The sequence below is a fragment of the Cetorhinus maximus genome, chromosome 17 (assembly GCF_964194155.1).
Source record: "Cetorhinus maximus chromosome 17, sCetMax3.hap1.1, whole genome shotgun sequence".
Classification (NCBI taxonomy): Eukaryota; Metazoa; Chordata; class Chondrichthyes; order Lamniformes; family Cetorhinidae; genus Cetorhinus; species Cetorhinus maximus.
The window spans coordinates 40,540,018-40,555,375 of NC_135895.1; positions in this window are offsets into that span (position 1 = coordinate 40,540,018).

Consider the following 15,358-nt stretch of genomic DNA (forward strand, 5'->3'; position numbering starts at 1 on the left):
CTGCCGAAGGGTCGTGAGGACTTGAAACGTTAACTGATTTCTTCTCCACCGATGCTGCCAGACCTGCTGAGTTTTTCCAGGTAATTCTGTTTTTGTTTTGGATTTCCAGCATCCGCAGTAGCTTTTAGCTTTTTGTTTTTAGAAATGGACAGGTGTTGCTCTTACTAATTTGTACCAGTATTAATATCTGGAAAAAAAAACCTCCATTGTAAAAACTGTTAAAATATATACTAGTTTTAAACTGAGTACCATTGAAAATCTTTTAGTTTTGACAGAGATTTCAAGCTAGTTTAATCATCAGAACGTTCAAGCACAGTCAATCAAAGACCAATGCATGACAACATACAATGAACTATGCACACTTACCACCAGCTGGGAGCTCTATATCAAGTTTCAGGGACAGCTAGAAAAGACAGCTATACTATTGTGTACCAGAAAAAATACTTATTAAAAATCAAAGTAGAGTACAACATTCAATCATTGTGGATATATTTATGTTACCCCTGTAGTCAATTTGTATAAAGGGTTCATCACTTTGATGAGCAAATGAAAGAGAAACAGTATCTTGTTTTTCAAAGGAGGCAATAGTGACCTTTGATTTCTATTCTATGATTGATACAAAACTCAGATTCATCTGCAGCATAAAGAATGGATACTCATCCCCTTTGGATTTTAAACATTCTCTTTGATACTCAATAACACAAAGGATTGCAGAAAGCTTCCATAGTTTTATATATTTACTAAAGGACTTAGCTGAAAGTGTATTGCAATGGACCAAAACAATGAGTTGTAACTTAAGTGTCAAATTTAGCGCTTTACACAATGTATGCAAGTTTAAAATAAATAGCAATAAAATGAATGTAAGCCTATGAATTTGTATGAATGTACATCAGTTGCAGTGTAATTATTGTTAAAGAACACAAAATAAATAAGATTATTGATTTTAATTGTAATAGGAAAGTAAAAATAACTGTTCAATTTATAGCACTGAAAATAGGTTTAGCACATTCAGCAGATGGTGCATCTTAGGACATATTCACATGACAAATTCAACATCAGTGGGAAACGGTTTAGGCTTTGCCATGGGACTAAACTCACATAGTGCAAATTGGATGAAACTAAGCCAAAAGTGAAGCAGAGTGAGTTCAAATTCAAGGGGCAGAACTTTTCCGTCGTTACCACCGTCCGACCCAAATGGGAGAAAAATAGTGCGCGATGACTTTGAGCGAGCATCCCGATGTCATCACGCGCTCGTGCGGCATTTCGGCCGATGGACGCACACGAGAGACGGTGGCAAACACGAGAGACAGCATCGTGCCCGCCGACAATTGAGAAGCCTATTAAGGCCCTTATTCAATTAATTGAATTGAATTTTTCGCTGCCCGTCCGACCTTACGTTGGCGGGTGGGCAAATAGGCCAAGTGGCCTTTGCGTTTTTAGTGAAACCTCATCCATGGGCGGGATGAGGTTTCGACCATTGATTTAAAAAAATAAAAACTTTAAAAACTCAGAATCACATGAGGGGGCATGTTTTCCTTATTTTTCCAGTCTTTATTTTTCATGTCAAAATCTTCAGCTCCCTGAGGCAGCTCTATGCCTTCAGCGAGCTTTCAGTGAGCGCACCCGTGTGCATGCGCTGACTTCCGCGCTCCCCCCCCCCCACCCTGGGCAATGCTGAGCTTTTCAATGCGCGATTCACGCTGGCTGGCCGTTTATTGGCCAGCCAGCATGAAATTGCGGTCGGGGCCTGATCGCGGGTGGTGGTCAGTTTTGCGACTACTCCTGGGCCCACCTGCCGCACCAGCCCGATGAGGTAAAAATCCTGCCCAAGGTCTACTCACCTCCCATCCTCATTAACGTACATTGGATCCTGACCCCTCAACACCTCCAATATAACATTTTCTTTCTTGTATTTAAATCTCAAGAAGGCCTTGCCTGTGACCTCTTCCAGCTCTACCCCAGCCCCTCCCACAACCCCCAAACTCTTCATTCCCCTGACTCTACATCTGATGCATTCCCATCTCTCTCTTCTATCCCCATTGGTGACTCTACTTATAGCTGCCTAAACCATAAACTCTGGAATTTTCTCCCTCAACCCCCATCTGCTTTTCCGCTTCTCTCTCATCTTATAAGATCTGATTTTGAAACCCCTCTTCTGAAAGCTTTTTTCAACTTGGCACCCTTTTCTATTTTCATTATATTTCTGTGAAGCTTCTTGGGACATTTATCTAAATTAAAGGAGACATATAACAGCAAATTATTGTTGGTCAGTTACACCATAATGGTACGTTTTGAGCAAAGGAAAGCTGTTTCATACTGACACTACAGTTGTATTGTAAAATCACCCGTGGATTTAAAGAGAGATATTTTGCCCACTTAACCTAATTTTTCTGACCAGGATGTGTACTGGTGCTGTAGAGTCTAACACAGATACTTACAGTTGAAATTACCCAAAGGCGGAATGCCAATTCAGTTGTTCAATTATTTAACAAACCCCTCTTTGTTTTCCCAATTCTTTGAATTGATAGGACTTATTTGAATTTAAATAAAACATCGGCATTGTAAGTTATGTTAAACTTGTCCAGCTATGTGCGACTTCATCAGGGACAACTAATCTTACAGTATTGTGATCTTGTGTGCTTTGAAGTGTGTTAACTGTTCTGAAAATTACTCATGATTATATCTCCCCAGCAGAAACCTGAAGGACGGACACTTAAGACCCATCAAGGTACTTACCCGCCACCCTTACTAACCAATCTTTGCACATACATGGCAGCCAGGTTTTCACTAACTCATCCACCTACTGTGTTATTGTTGCCTTTATTCTGGTGCATGGTAGTTATGTTCCTGGACTTATTGATAAAGCTGGAGACAATACTGTTAACAAACTCTACCTTTTATTTAACGTTATGCTAACTATTTGCAAGGTAGTCTACACACAACACTCTACATGGAACTATCTCTATTCATGCTCTGTTATCATGTGATCTTACATCACTGATTATGTAGACTATATATTTACATATTTAATATTAACCCTTTATACTACCTCGCCCTCTAAGTCTCTGACTCAATAAATAATATTTAAATTATTCAACATCGACAACTGGTCTTTAGTTAATATCAGGACTGACTAGTTCCCACTACGTCATAATGAAGGCCCATGCAACAAATTATTGTGGTTAGAGAAGGGAATTCTTTTAACCTCACTTGCCTGGTGGAAAACTGATGTTATCAGATTAACTGCACATTTTGCTAGATGCCCGGTTTGATTGTGATAGCAGACAACACAATGTGATGTTGTGCTAAGCATCATGAACAAAGGTTAGCATCAGCACAGAAGAGGGCAGTAACACAAGTGGCCTCTCTAAGCCCTGGGAATCTCTGTGGGTCTCCGGTAGTTGGTGGAGACCCTGGCTGTTATTGGGGATTGGGAGTGGGGAGTGTAATGGGGAGGTCGTGTGCAATTGAGGCCCAAGGCTTCCTTGTGAGGCCCAGAGGAGCAATAAGCACTTTTACTCTCCTGGTCGACAAGGAAAGCTGACAAAAACTGCTGCCTGGGTTTCTTGAGCCTAGGAAGCAGGTCCCAGGAGGTTTAGCCTGAAGGATAAGCCAACACTGACGTCATCAATCATTTAGGTGAGCTTGAAATTGTAGATCAATCCTGATTACGTTAGGAGAGATATAATCATAAGTAATTTTCAGAACAGTTAATGCACTTCAAAGCACACAAGATCACAATACTGTAAGATTAGTTATCTCTAATGAAGTTGCACATAGCTGGACATAATTAACATAACTTGTTTTATTTAAATTCAAATAAGAGTTTTTTCAATCCAAAGAATTGGGAAAACAAAGAAGAGTTTGTTAAATAATTGAACCACTGAATTGGCATTTGCCTTTGGGTAATTTCAACTGTAAGTAGCTGTGTCCGATTATGTAGCTGGGTCCGATTTTTATACTACAGGTGACCTGCTCGCCTGCTCAAAAGAGTAGGTTAATATGGGGAAGCAAGTGGGATTGGTGGGGGTTCCTGCCTCCATGCAGTTAGTTTAACTGTTTCCCAGGTTTCTGTCAGGTTGGGGAAGTTAAAATTGGGCTCAATGATTTATTCACCTAGGAAGAGAAAAAAGAGAGTACAACTGTTAATGGGGTGAAAAGGATGTTGGAATGCAGTTAAAAACACTCAGTGCAATGTGCAATGAAATTTGGCAGTTGTAAGATGAATTTCAATCTTCTGATGAAGTAAAAAAACAACTACAACAACTTATACTTACTTAGCACCTTTAATGGGATAAAACGCCGGTTTCACAGCAGCATTATAAAACAAATATGACATTGAGCTGCATAAGGAGATTTTAGGTCAGATGACCAAAAATTTGGTCAAAGGGGAAGGTTTTAAGGAGTGTTTTAAAGGAGGCAGTGAGGTAAAGAGGTGAAGAGGTGCAGGGACAGAATTCCAGAGTTTAGGGCTTAGACAACTGAAGGCATGACCACCAATGATGGTGTGATTAAAATCAGGGATGCTCAAGAAGCCAGAATTAAATTAGCACAGGTATCTCAGAGGATTGTGGGGCTGGAGAAAATTACGATAGGGGGGCTGAGATAATAGAGGGATTTGGGAAAAAGGGTGAGAATTTTAAAATCAAGGTGTTGCTTGACCGGAAGCCAATGCAGGTCAGCGAGCACAGGAGTGACAGGTGAATAGGACTTGGTGCGAGTTATGACAGAAACAACAGAGTTTTGGATGACCTCAAGTTTACGGAGAATATAACGTGGGAGATCAGCCAGGAGTGCATAGCAATGAAGTCTAGAGGTAACAACGGCAAGAATGAGGGTTTCAGCTCATATCCTTAGTCCTCTTCTGTGCCCAGTGGCACATGAGGCACATGCTTATGCCTGTTTCCATGGCTAATTTTTCCTGGAACAGGTTGCCAGAGGCTATAGTTTGAGTGGCACCACTCAGCATCAAGCATGGCTGACCAGGGGACTCTCCCACTCCTACTCCCTGCCATAGGCATATTGGAAAGATTTACAGGATGTAAATCAACCTGTTTGGCCACATTATGAACGCACCTTCCTTGGCCATCAAGTCCTGGAGTGGGACTTGAACCCAGAGCTTCTGGCTCAGATGCAGCGAGGCTACCCACTGTACCACAAGACCCCCCTTCAGCTTATAAATCATGCTTATTTTTCGTAAATGTAAAACAAAGTTTATAAATAGTAGACGTTTGCTTATATTTATAGAAGTGCCTCCAATTTTCCTGTCCCCTCAACCATGGAATTAAAACATATTGTTTAAATGTGGTTCACTGTGAAAAATTAAGGTAATAACCATTTTTAATGAAATCTTTTCAGTGGTTGGTGCAATTTTGAAATTATTAACAATATAAATAACTTCCTGTTCTTTCATGCAGTTCTTTTAAAAATTCATTTCTCATTCCATGTTGTTGGAATCGTAACTTTTCTGCATGGAGGCAAGCCAGAACTAGAGAGCGAAAGATTAATTCCAAGATTGATCACCTGGACGTTGGAAATGAGATCAAACGCTGGAATGCTGAAATACTGTCTTAGGAGGCTCATTAAAGACTATGATGTATGTTGGGAATCTAAATAGCAAGGTTTAAAAACAAATTCCAGTCCCTTTTTAATTTGAGCCCATGGAAAATCAAGAATAAAGACTGAATGCTTTCTGGTCCATGGAACTGGGCAGCTTTTCAAACTGGTCTAGAAATAATGGTGAAAGGCAGAAGGGAGAATCTTAGGAATGCAAAAATCCCTGCCTCTGTACAATGTAAGCCAATTTCTGACAGCATTTTGGAACTGTTAAAAATTACAGAAGATTAAGAGAAAACAAGGTGGGGGAAGCAACTTTGACTTTGAGTGATAGCATAAAATAGGTGATAGTGAATCGGTAGCCCAATTTCACTAATGTTCAACCCTTTGCTTCATTAACTGTTTGCCCTCAACTAAGTGATCATGATGAATATATAATCTTTGACAACCACTGTTGACAAGATATTTAGCCATGCAGTTGTGGGGGAGCAGTGCAGGGGGTGGTGGCATAATAGCTGAGTTTCATTCTGTCCTCCCCAATGTCCACATATACACATGTCCATCAGGAGTTGCTGCTCTAGCTAACAGAAGTAAGAACTTTGGTCCCCTCCCTAACCCAGGACCTAAGCTTGGAAGCCAATATACACTGACCTGATTAAAAGTGCAATAGTTCGCTTGAGGGTCGATGTCCTATCATAGAGTTGCTTTGTTTTGGCAAATGTGAGAATAAAATGGAGGTTAAAAAGGTGCAAATTCTAATTTTAAAAATCGTTCATTAGTAAGAGGTCTCTTTCTCAAGTGGAGAAAACATCCAATTCAACATCCTGCCTCATATGATGCCTCTTCCTCTGCCACAAGTTGGCACTGTCATAGGGAGTCCACCTATTTAAAGTGGGCAATTAATTTTTCCCCCCGTTTTACAAAAAGCAACCAAACACAAGGAAGTTTGAAAGTGAGGTGAGCAAATTACAGAGATGGGCAAGTGGCACCTGAAAAAGATTAATGTTCCCTATTTTGTTTTCATTTGATGGATAATATTGTAATTATTATAGTGTAATTACACGCCATATCACGATGGCATGAAACCTATTTTTACCTTCTCGCCATATTGTCCTCCCACAACCCGCCATGATGTCAGAAGCCAACGGGGCTGGAAAATTCCAGTCTTAGTCTTCTCCCTGGACTGCATGTATTTTTTCATTCATTCATGGGTGTGAATGTTACTGGCAAGGCTGACATTTGTTGCCGATTCCTAACTGCCCTTGAGAAGGAGGGGGTAATTTGAAATATAAATGTCCCAAGTTAGATACAGTTGAGCAAGGCCATTTGATCATCCAGAAAGGGTGCCTCTTTTTAACTGTCCTGTTTTAACATCCAACTGCTGCTTCAATGACTCTGGATTTTTTGCTTCCATTGCATTATTCTAAGCCAGGCTTGTCCAACCTTTTTTGCATGGGGGTGCCACATTTCCATTTGTTGCTCACTCAAAGGCCAGAATTTTACATTGAATGTGTGAGTACGCGCCCAATCCAGATTCGCGTAAAATCGTGTGAGGAGACATCGGGCGCATGTCCTGAAGTCAAAGTGCTTGTGCGCAACATTACAGTCGGCAGGTGCACGTGGGAGATGGAAACACGCCCGCCGACAATTAAACGGATAATTAAGCCCATTAAGGAGCTAATTGTCAGCAATTTTATGTGGCCTGTCCACTTTTACAGTTGCCGGACAGGCCAATCAACCAGGCGGCCTTCACATTTTCGCTACAAGCTCCATCCAGAGCGGGATGAAATGTCTGGGATTAAGTAAACTAAAATAAGACATCTGAGGGATGAGGTGTTATGTAGTCTGCTGTCAGGTGCTTGAATTTGCAGTATTGACAGAGTTTGCAGCAGTTTATTGACCTCATTTGATTTTTACAGAACTGCAGCTCCCTGAGGCAGCTCCACAGCAGCTGTCAGCCTTCAGGGAGTGTCCACCCGCATCCTCACTTCTCTCAGTGCCCACCCTCTTCCCGCCCACCAACCCCCCACTCAATTAGCATGAACCTTTCTCATTGTGCGTTTCACACTTGCTGCCAGTTAATTGGCCAACCAGCGTGAAATGGTGGTCGGGGGACAATCGCGGCCGGAAGCAGATATCACATCCACTGCCAGGCCCACCAATCACACGTGCCTAACAAGCTCAAGATTCAGGCCAAGGGGCCAATGAGCAGATTTCAGTAAGATACATGATTTTCAAAAAGAAGTTGAGTGTGACAAAAAGAAACAACTTGATGAGCAAAATTAAAGCGATGTCAAAGCAATAAATTGATTTTTTTTTTTAAAAACGAGTAATTAATAAATTGACCATTAGAGGTTATCAGGATAAGTGTGTGTGCATCTGGCTCAATCCCAGTCTCAGGGTGTTTACTCACTCACCCTCACTCTCACCCATTCTCACAATGGGTATGTGTTGGTGTGTGGGGATAAGGGTACTGAGAATCCTGAGGCTGGGAGTGTGACATACAGACAGACAGACAGGCACATAAGAACATAAGAACTAGGAGCAGGAATAGGCAATTTAGCCCCTTGAGCCTGCCCCGCCAATCAATACAATCGTGGCTGATCTCATTTCAGTCTCAACTCCAATTTCCTGCCCTCACCCCATAACCTTTCAACCCGTTACTAATTAAAAATCTGTCTATCTCCTCCTTAAATTTATTCAGCGTCCCAGCATCCACTGCACTCTGAGGCAGTGAATTCCACAGATTCATGACCCTTTGAGAAAAGTAATTCCTCCTCATCTCTGATTTAAATCTACCACCCCTTAGCCTAAAACCATGGCCTCTCGTTCTAGAATGCCCCACAAGGGGAAACATCCACTCCACGTCTACTTTGTCTATCCCATTTAGCATCTTATATACCTCAATTAGATCTCCTCTCATCCTTCTAAACTCTAGCGAGTATAGGCCTAACAAGCTCAATCTCTCCTCATAAGGCAAACCCCGCATCTCTGGAATCAATCTAGTAAACCTCCTCTGAACTGCCTCCAGTGCAACTACATTCTTCCTCAAGCAAGGGGACCAAAACTGTGCACAGTACTTCAAGTGCGGTCTCACCAATGCCTTGTACAGTTGCAACAACACTTCCTATTTTTATACTCAATTCCTTTAGCAATAAATGCCAAAATTCCATTTGCCTTCCTTATTACCTGCTGTACCTGCATATTAGCTTTCAGCGATTCATGCTTGAGGACACCCAGATCCCTCTGCACTGAAGCATTCTGAAGTTTCTCTCCATTTAAATAATAAGTCACCTTTTTATTCTTTTGACCAAAATGAATAACCTCAGACTTATCCACGTTAAACTCCATCTGCCAAATTTTGGCCCATATCCTGTCCATATCCATTTGTAAATTTCTTATTTCTTCATTGCAACTTACTTTCCCTCCTATTTTGGTGTCATCTGAAAATTTAGGTATAGTACCTTCTATCCCTGAATCCAAGTCATTAATGTAGATTGTAAACACACTCTCTCTCTCTCTCGCTGTAACTCTCTGTCTCACACACTCACATGCTTACTCTCTCCCTCACTCTTAGACATATCATTGGTAGCGATCTCTCTTCCATGCCCCAACCCGGGCCTTGCGGCCTCTCTCCCCACATACCCGACCTGGCAGCCTCTCCCTTTCTTTGGGCCCTTCAGACTCTCTCTCTCCCATGGACCCACAGCACCTTCTCTCTCCCCGCACCCCACAGAACCTCTCTTTTCCCCGTGCCACGTAGCACCTTCTCTTTAGCCCCGTGCCCCGCAACACCTTCTCTCTCCCCACGCCCTGCAGAACCTCTCTCTTCCCCGTGCCACGTGGCACCTTCTCCTTGCTCCGTGCCCCACAGCACCTTCTCTTTCCCTTGCGCCCCGCAGCATCGTCCCTCTCCCCCACATCCCAGAGCACCTCTCTCTCCCCAGGACACACAGCACCTTCTCTGCCCTGGGCCCCCACAACACCTTCTCTCCCCTGGTGCCCGCAGCACCTTCTCTCTCTTCTTTCCATCCGCCCCCCGCCACCCCCTGAAATCCTTTTTCTCCCCATAGCACACTTAGTGCCGCCGGTGAACGCTGCTCGTCCAATCAGAGGGTGTTTCTCTCCCATATTTTCTGCTGAGTGAGCCTATCACCAGCAAATGCTGGTGAGTGATGGCCTGTGTTTGGAGGAGCAAACCTTGCAGAATCTTTAACTTCACTTACCTGTCTGAAAAGCATTTTGAAGAATGGCTCTGAGGACCAAATAGAATGGCTTCGGAGCCACAATCTAGCCCACAGGCCATGGGTTAGGCAAGGCCGCCGTAAGCCCATTCCATGTGTTGATCACTCATTACATGAAGAACATTCTGATATCAGCCCTAAATATGCTTCTCATAGTTTGAACCTGTTTTCTCTTGTCCTATTATTATTATGGACTGTTATGGTACAGGTACTTGACCAATCAGATTGTGCAACTGTTTTTCTCCACAAGAGCCACCTAATTTAATTCCACTCTCTTGCACACACCCATAGCAGTATCCTCGCAGTTTAGTACAAAAAGCATCTACTTTTTCTTTCTGAGCCATGTAAACTTCTGTAATACAAACTCTCAAGTATTTTTCAATCTATTTTTATGCCTCAGTCATCCGCTGCTCAATTAATAAAGGTAATTTTTGGTCATTTTTATTGCCAGAAATGAAAATGCCGCTTGAGCATGTTGTAAATGAAGATTTTTTAAAAAGCATCATTTTGATCCTGAAGTTCAGAATTCTGTTCCAGCAAAGTCAAGTGTGCCACCACAACGAGGAATCAGACTGGAGAACTTTATTGCATTTATTTAATCTTCTGTGAGAAAGTTTAAAATCAATAGTTCTAGATTCTCAAATATGCCAGTAAGCCTCTCAAAATCTCCAAAGTAATGATAAAAAATGGCACTTTAGATATGGGTTAGATAGACTTCAAAATCCATACCTTTCTTTGATGCAAGAGATTTATATTTTGAAAATAATCAGCTACAAATGAAAAGCATTGTTTTTACCGTCACAGAAAACCTAGCTCTTTTGCAGTAAAGGAAAAAATAAGGTTCCCTGGCCCACTTGCTACTTGATGAGATGAAGGGGGTTGAAGGAGAACAACATGTAAAAAAAATATAGCGGGGAAAAACTCAAATAAAAGTTAGTCAGATCCATCTTGCAGACTCTTGCAATGATATTTAATTTATCATAATTTAATTAAAATAATTAAATCAACAAGTCAGAGCTTGGATGATGAGACTATTTGTATTCATGTCCTTTCATTTCCGGGAGCAGGGTTTCAAAACAGCCCAGGTTGACGGCTATAAGCATCCAATGTGAAATGTTTGGGCTGTTTTAACCTAGATTTTAATAGTCATTAGTCAACTACACAAAACTGCCCATTATTCAGCTCTAATTAATACTAAATTGGCCATTATGGTGAGAAAGTCCCTGCAATAGATGTTAAGCAAAAATGGAAATGTAATGGATTGTGCTCTTGTAAGGTTGGAGATTAAGACATTGTTGGGACAGAGTAGAATGAGATTTACTCTGCACCCAAGGCAAACCACAACTAATTTAAGAGTCTAAGCACTCTGGCAAAACTACGTTGGAACTATTGGCTGCAATTCTCCAAAAATGCATTAACAAGGACTCCCCCGTCACAAATCTTTTACTTTCCAAACATACTGAGCTCATTTTTCAAAACATTTGTGTTTTAGTGTGATCTGTTTAACTACAAAACACTAACACTGATTTAGGATTTGTACTTCATTTCCAGTTAATCATTTGTGAAAGAACTGTGTTTGATCTGGTCTCTAACACTGGAAATGGGACAAATAAAAAGACCATCCTGGTAAAATAAGCATAAATTAGTTCTTTAATTTAACAAATGGATTGGTCTCATGTTTGGATAATAATGCGTAAGAAAACTGATTCAATTTCAAATAAAAGATTACTTTGAAAAGCAGCACTTTTCTTTGTAGACCCATCCCTATTTTAAACTTTTAGAAGACACTATTCGTTGAATTCTTTAGGTGCTAAAGAGATGACCATGATTGGCTCTTAAGCTGAAATGGGAAGACTTCAGTTTGGTGAAGGAGTTAAAGCCAGCACTAGGAATGGCAACCTGGGGACCTGTTAAACAGCTGTTTGCCACTTAAGATGCCTGCGAGTGCTTGTTAAAGAGGTTACATTGGATACACACATATAAACATATGAATTAGGAGCAGGAGCAGTGCTATGACTAGTCCCTGGGTGAGGCCCTCCAATTTGTTAACTTCCCAATTTTGTTATGCTCCTGGATGGGGAAGAATGAGCTGACTCGCCTTCTTTGTTCAACCCCCTTGGTTGGTTGCAATGAGATTAATTTATAAGGGATCCCTTCTCCCCACGGATGCCTTTTCCCAAATCTATTTATTTTTTAGAAGGAGTCAATTTAACCAGGCTTTCTTGAGTCAAAGAAAGAGTAAGTTTATTAGTTACTAAAACCTCAGAAAAATAATGAAAATGCAACACACATACACACAGATCAGAAATAAAAATAAAAAGTTAAGAATCCAAATAAAAGTTTTCAAAAATATGAATCAGTCTTTGGCTTGTCCCTGAGGCATAGATGGTGGTACATTGCAGCCGTTAGGTTGGGTGATTCTGGTAGAGCTGACTTTGGCAGTTTCACAGTTAGTTTTGGAGACACTTGGTTCTGCAGAGTGGCTGAAAAGGCTGTCTTATTTCCTTTTTGATTGTGGGTTCTGCTGAGCCTTGCCTCCAGCAACAGAGAGAGAGAGAGAGAGAGAGAAAGACAATTCGCTGGTAATTGCAGGGGTGACTAGTTGGTCTTCTTGTGTTGTCACTCTCACAGCACACCAGCACACACTGCACTGCTCTGCAGCTAGTTTTTTTTATCCATTTTTTACCTGAGTATTCCAGGGGAGGAAATAGTCACCTTTTGTTCATATCAGAACAGTTACACATTCTGAGATACAAATCAACAGGAGATGGATTTTTGGGTGACTGCTGAGACGTGCAAATTAGCCTTTTGTCTCTGCAGCCACAGGAGATTAAAGTTCAGTCTTTTGCATCTTTCCTATTTCCCTTTAAAGTGTCTCTGCTTGAAGAAGGCCATACACCTTTTCAGATGCGACATTCCATGTTCTCTCAGGACAGATCTATCAGCATAATCCACATAGGAACTTTCCAGAAAGTGGTCACTTTACATTATCAGCCATCTTTTGCTCAGTATTCTTGCTTGTAATTTTTTTTAAAACACACACGTCTTCCTCAAAAATTTCAATATGCTGTGAGTAATTCATGGTCTGTAATCTGCTGTTCATGACAATAGGCCACTTGGTCCCTCGAGCCTGCTCCGCCATTCAATAAGATCATGGCTGATCTGATTTTAACTTTGCATTCCTCCATACCCCTGATAACCTTTCACCTCCTTGTTTATCAAGAACCTACTTAGCTCTGCCTTAAAGATAGAATCATAGAGGCATAGAGGTCTGCAGCACAAAAAAAGGCCCTTCAACCCATTGAGTCTGCACCAGTCTAACAAGTAGCTAACTATTCTAATCCCATTTTCCAGCACTAGGCCCATTGCCTTGTATGCCATGGCATTGCAAATGCACATCCAAATATTTCTTAAATGTTATGAGGGTTTCTGCCTCTACCACCATTTCAGGCAGTAAATTCCAGATTCCCACCACCCCCTGAGTGAAAAAATTCTTCCTCACATCCCCTCTAAACCTCCTGCCCCTTACCTTAAATCTATACCCCCTGGTTATTGATCCCTCCACCCAGGGGAAAAGTTCCTTCCTGTCTACCCTATCTATGCCCCTCATAATTTTATACACCTCAATCATGTCCCCCTCAATCTCCTCTGCTCCAGGGAAAATAACCCCCGTCTACCCAATCTCTCCTCATAACTAAAACTCTCCAGCCCAGGCAACATCCTGATAAATCTCCTCTGCGCTCTCTCTAGTGCAATCACATCCCTCCTATAATGCGGATTCCAGATCTGCACGCAATACCCTAGCTGTGGCCTAACCAGCATTTTATACAGTTCCAGCATAAACTCCTTGCTCTTGTATTCTATACCTCGGCTAATAAAGGCAGGTATCCCATATGCCTTCTTAACCACCTTATCTACCGGTCCCGCTACCTGTGGATATGTACACCTAGGTCCCTCTGACCCTTGGTACTTCCCAGGGTCCTACCATTCATCGTGTATTCCCATGCCTTGTTTGTCCTGCCCAAGCGCATCACCTCACACTTATCCAGTTTAAATTCCATTTGCCGCTGATCAGCCCATCTGACCAGCCCATCTATATCCTCCTGTAATCTACGGCTATCCTCCTCACTATATACCACCCCACCAATTTTCTTATCATCCGCGAACTTACTGATCAACCCTCCTACATTCAAGTCTAAATCATTTATATATACCACAAACAGCGAGGGACTCAACACCAATCTCTGTGGAGCCCCATTGGACACTGGCATCCAGTCACAAAAACACCCCTCGACCATCACCCTCTGCTTCCTCAGCCAATTCTGGATCCAATTTGCCAAATTGCCTTGGATCCCATGGGCTCTTACCTTCATTATCAGTCTCCCATGCGGGACCTTATCAAAAAGCCTTGTTGAAGTCCAAGTAGACTACATCAAATGCATTGTCCTCATCTACGCACCTGGTAACCTCTTCAAAAAAATTCAATCAAATTGACCTCCCCTTAACAAAACCATGCTGACTGTCCTTGATTAATCCCTGCCTCTCCAAGTGTAGATTAATTCTGTCCCTCAGAATTGCTTCCAATAGTTTCCCTACCACTGAGGTTAGACTGACTGGCCTGTGGTTCCCTGGTTTATCCCTTCATCCCTTCTTGAATAATGGTACCACACTGGCTGTCCTCCAGTCCTCTGGCACCTCTCCTATGGCCAGAGAGGTATTGAAAATTATTGCCAGCACCCCTGCTATCTCCTCCCTTGCCTCACTCGACAGCCTGGGATACATTTCATCCGGGCCTGGAGGTTTATCTACTTTTAAGCCTGCCAGACCACTTCGAACTTCCTCCCTTTCTATGCTAATTTCTTTAATTATATCACAGTCCTTCTGCCTGATTTCCATACCCACGTCGTCCCTCTCACTTGTGAACACCGACACAAAGTATTCATTTAGAACCCTACCTACGTCTTCCTGCTCCACACACAAATTACCGCTATTGTCCTTAATGGGCCCTACTCTTTCCCTAGTTATCCTCTTACTCTTAATGTACTTGTAAAATAACTTTGGATTTTCCTTTATTTTACCTGCCAATGTTTTTTCATGCCCCCTTTTTGCTCTCCTAATTTCCTTAATTTCCTTTCAAGGATATTCAAGGACACTGACCCAACTGCCTTTCAAGGAAGAGAATTATAAAGTCTCCCAACCCTCTGAGAGAAAAGTTTTTTCTCATCCCTGTCCTAAATGGGCAACCCCTTATTTTGATGGCTACCCCTTCAAAGAACACCCTCTCCGAACAGACACCAGCTCCTGGGGAGTAAACAAGGCTTTGATGTTGATTTCAAACCCTACTTAAAGGAATACTCAACACTCAAAGGGATATTAACCATTTCATGGACAGTGCTGCTGGAGCCATGAAGATGACTTTTGAATCATATTAGGAGACTTTCTAGGACACGTTGTCAAGTCCTCATCAACACTAGGGCAATATTTATTTCAGAAATTCCCTGAGAGATTCACATAAAAAGAATAAGTGCTGAACTTGGAGCCACTAGAAGAAAGGGAAT